Genomic DNA, 5,254 nt, shown 5'->3' with positions numbered 1-5,254 from the left:
CACAACGCCTAAGGCCGCCTCTGGGCTCACTGGGGTAGATCCTTCGTAAATAGTGATAAGGGAGTAAAGATAATTAAAAAGTTCAACTTCCAAGAAGACTTTGCCTGAACATGACAAACTCTCAGAATGTCATACATTAATTCCGCCATCAATAGAAAAACATTCACGTTCCCGATGGGTTACTGCATACAAGTGCGTCACATCATGTGCCGATGGGATTGTCCATCCAGACACCGGTTCTCTACGTTCATCATTTTTCCTCTGGCAATATTTCTCCTACCAATACAGACCTTGTAGAGAAACGTATGATATTCTTGTTTATGGGCATAGTATGTACATTTTCTATATATTTTACCTCAGCAGACGTTATAAAGAGCCAAACCCAGCAAGCCTCTGCTGCAGGAAGAGATTGGCTGGTCCTGTATAATGTGTTTTTAAATCAACACGATTTCTTCAGTCGCCTTAGACATTAAATTATACATTGTACATGGCTAGCTCAGCTGTTTGGTGTTAGCCCTTCGTAACAAATAGTGAAGAGGGCTAAAAGCACAATTCCCTTACCAGCTCTCCGTTTAGTGAATAAAGTCCTGTGGGATACTTGGGTGGGAAAGTTAACCCTAACTACCAACCATATATCATTTCTGTATAATTTTTCTGTAGAAAATTAACACCTGACCTCTGCATAACGTGGCTGTCTGCTTCCATGCATGGGCATCGGCGGGGTGGGGGGCACTCATATAGCGCCAGCAGATTCCGTAGCGCTGTTACAGCAAAGTCTGTAAAATAACTTAAAATCACGCACTATAAGAAACTGGTACAAAAGGAGGAGGAGGCCCTGCTCTTTTGAGCTTACAATCTAGACTGGGGTCATTGTGGCTAATCTTTAAAACCCCAGCTATGGTAAACGAAAGTTCTTATGTTCCGCTGGTACATGCTGGTCTGTAGCTACTACTATCACGATCGTATAATGTTTCCTGTTAATGGGTAACTAACATTTGCCTCTCGCCAGGAAACCCTCTCCTGAGCCATAGGAGGTAGTGTGGTGGGAGAGGGGAAAAGGTGGGGAGGATATTTTGCCCCCATCCTGAAAAAAGTCTTGTGGATGCCCATGCTTATTAGATAGAAGCAAATAAAATATATATTTACTAGACTTGTGCATTCGTATTCGGGAAAACATGAAGACGAACAGGAATGTTACATTTTCGTTGTTCAAACCAAGCATGGCTTAGTTTGAGCTCACTCTTGTGACATCATACATTTAATAACACCTATTAAAATTAAATAGATCTTTAACCAAACCTGTGCACTACTACTACTATCCTTAAGACTAAGCTTATTTTCAGTTTTTTACCCACTTTCTTCCATCTGCATACCTGCCAACAGCACCAAATTTTACGGGAGAGTCCTGTTGTAGGTAAGTTGCTAATGTTAGACAAGTATGTAAAATTGGTTTCAAATTCCCTATTTAACTTCTATGTTAACTATCTAACTTCATTCATTCAACAATGTGTCACAGTATTTCCATGGCAACCGTCAGAAAAGAATGAAAAAAAAAATGAATACATAAAGTAACACCAGGGACTTAATAGGGGATTAAAATTACCCCCAGCACCTTAACGCCAGAGGTTGAAAAATTACGTATGTGCTGTGTCCGGCTGAACAAGATGGTGGGTAAATGGAGCAGCCTTCCAGCAGAAGTGGTAAAGGCTAATACAGTGATGAGTCTTTAGGAAAAATGGGCTGACTAGATGGGCCAAATGGTTCTTATCTGCTGTCAATTCTCTATTTCATGTCTCCACCTTCATGTCTCCACCGCCTGCTCTTTGCACTTTGTCCCAGAAGCGGTGTTTACACGCATGTTGTTTGTATAACAGATGCTGCCACTTGCTGGTTATTCACCAAACTTATTGAATGACATTCTGCGGTGATTTACAGACAAGTCGATGCATCTGGTAATGAACACCCTGTATACAAACCTACTCTTGAGCAAGATTACATCGTTTATCTAAATTTAGTGTGTGTGGCATTTGTGGAGAAGGTATTACTTTTCATCAGTTCCATGGAACCCAAACAAAATTATATACAGAAACGATATTATGTTGTATAGATAACGATGGTGAAAAATAGAGCCCTTGAGGTGAGCCTATGGCTGGTGACGCTTGGGTGCCCCTCCCTTAATTACTAAATGGACTAAAACACTATCCGCGAACACACACACTCACTCTAACACCTTACACATACATACACGCACCCTACTCCAAGCGTGTGTGTGACTTGGTTTTGGTGGTAAAAGGGTTAAAATTCACTATCTGTCTGCCCTAGACTGGAAATAGTGATAAAAATAAAGATATCCACCCTTAATTAACTATAATGATATAACTAATATCATAACGCTGCCACCACCAAGACAATTTATAAATGGGGTGCCTTGGTCCCCAGGCGAATTAAACTAAAAACCCACAGAATACACTTTTAAACACATAATTACGTGATTTCAAATTACCAATAAAATGGTCTCATCAGGTAACATGAGTCTTTACCAGACAAAGGCAGAACTTAATAAAGGAATATTTATTATGAACAAAAAAGATGATAAACAGATTTACATCAAAAAGATAAAAACTAAAAAGGAGAAATTACAAAAAACCTAACTACTTGAATGGTAAAGTAACAGTTTTTCTGTCTGTAGGGCTCCGCCAAGGAAAGATGGCGACTTACTCAAAATTAGATCTTGGCCCCTAGTAAGCACACTGACCGATTTCCTCTCATTAAATTTATACTTTTTCCAGTTCATCTTGAGTTTCCAAGCCGGCCCAGAGGTGGTATAAGCGGAGGGAAGGTGTACCTATAGGAACCATAAGTGACCTCCCCCTTTGTGTTGCGGAAACATATCAGTCAAAATAACTTGTTTTCATTTAATTGTCCCCCCTGTGCTCACCACAGCAATAATTCATGCATTTAGGAATTTCTTGTGATTTATGAAGTCCATAGATATGTCACACTTGCTACTTATGACTGAATACCACACACTTCACAATTTCTTCCAAACAGCTTAAGTTGCGCCGCCTTATTTGTATTATTGATATGTGTTGGATATGACCCTGGAATGGTTTTCCTGACTGCTAGTGGTCACTTAGCATATCAAAAGAATCCACTATCTAGGAGGGGATCCAGGCATATGGTGGATTACTCAGCAAGTAGACGTAGAGGCACCTCCGCTGTAAGATTTCACACCTTGCAGAGGGCCCTGGTTGGAGTCCCTTTTGGCACCACATGCCTATACATGTATGCACTACACAAGTTGGCGTGACAGGGGCCGCTAACCCTAGTCTGACCCCTGACATGCTTACACCATACATTAACAACCACTCTGACGATTTGTTTTATATAGCACCATCATATTCCGTAACACTGTACAATCACACTAATGCCATTCTCTTACACACACTCTAACACCATTCACTAACGCATACAAGCTCACTCTTACCACCACGCACATACACTTCCCCTCTCCTCTCCCACTTTTAGCGCAGCTTGCACACCTCCGTCACACTCTCCAGGTGACAGGATCTTGACACGCCCCGCCCATTTTAAATGGGCATGTTTCCTGCAAGGTCAGCGGGACCGCCCGCTGACATCAGCAAGACCGCCCACCGACATGGGTGGGACCACCCGCTGATGTCAGTGGGCTGTCCTGGCCACGACCCACAAGCCAGAGCTCAGGTCACGTCATCCCACTGAGGGTCTCGGTTACCGTGGTCCCTCAGTGCCATCCCATGGTGAATACGGGGGCAGATTATTATTAGTTTTTTATAGCACCATCATGTTCTGTAGCGAGTACAATCTTTGGTGGGGTGACCAGATATAGCCGTTTTCAGCGGGGCAGACACCAGATTGAGAAACTGTCCTGATTAATTGCATGTATTAATATTGTTTATGGAGCGTCATCATATTCCGTAGCGCTGTATAATGGGTCCCAATAAATCTATACTGCACCCCCTCTCAAAACTAAATAGAAACGTTTCAAAGTAACCGGGCATTTTGCTTTAAACGTCATCAAAACATCTAGACTTGGAATAACGCAATAACGGGATTTATAGACATTTTCTGCCTTTACGGCTGTGGAACGCTGGCACCCCACCGAGCATTCCGACTCTCCGAGCGCACAGGGGAGCCGGCCGCAATTCATAAACGCACAGCCACAACGGCCATTCGCCGCTAGTAACAACAACAGGCAAGCGAGGCTTGAAGTTGACGCAGCATCTTTGGGCATACGTGGATCAAGCACGTGACGCAAGTCGCGCAATCAACGTAGGGCTGCACGGCGCCGCCAATGCCAGTTAGGCAGGGGTAGGCGTGGTGAGTCTGGAGATATCCAATGAGGGTGAAGCATTCATTTTGAATACTTTCTGGGAGCGAAGATCTGTGTGGGAAGCTCCGGTGTCTTAATTCGCGTACAGCGGCGGTCCTCCTATCAGGTACGAGCGGTAATTTTACCTCAGTGTGGCTGCAGAACAAGCAGCGGCATTTTATGGTTTTAGGTAAGGCGGGAGTGCGGGCAGCCGTTGGCACCTTCCCTTGGTAGTGACAGTCCATACGAGGATGCTTATAGCTTTACCGCTTCCGGTGCGTGTTACCCGTGTATATAAAGTCACGGAGCCCTTTATACATGGTTTTAAAGTCGGAGGCCGTAAGAATTGCCCAATGTCTGTACCCAGAGACCGGGCCGTAGCCCCCCCTGTCAATTCCAGTCAGTCGGTGTTTCTGACGTCCACTACCGGGATGCTGATGCCGCCAATTTTCCTCTTGATGTTAACGTGCCTTGGAAGGGTTGCTACTAGAGAAATAAAATGGAGGCTCCCTCTTCTCCTCATAACATGACAAATGTCATCGCTGCTATAGTCTCTAAGGGTTAAAACAAATGAAGTGGGTAATAGTGGGCTGGCGCGTCGCTCTGCTGCATGGTGGGGATCTGGGTTGTGTCCATTCAGAGGTTACAGGGGTCATCAGCATGTCAGTAGCCGAAGTGTAGTCATGTGACCACACCTGGCAAACATCTGGCAGACCATGGCTGGTGGCATTCGTTCCTATGTGCCTCTTTATTGTTTCATCAGTGCGTGGCATTACCGCAGAGCGCTAGCTGGAGCATACCCACAGTGCATCTGAAATACAATATATAATCAGTACGGTATTCTATGTGTGACGCTGTTGGTCGGTGTCTCTCCGTAATTGTTTTTTGCACAGGATTTGCACG

Source organism: Sceloporus occidentalis, unplaced genomic scaffold (assembly GCF_023333645.1).
Source record: "Sceloporus occidentalis isolate IW3139 unplaced genomic scaffold, rSceOcc1.0.p SCAF_100, whole genome shotgun sequence".
NCBI classification, from domain to species: Eukaryota; Metazoa; Chordata; class Lepidosauria; order Squamata; family Phrynosomatidae; genus Sceloporus; species Sceloporus occidentalis.
This window is presented reverse-complemented; position numbering follows the sequence as displayed.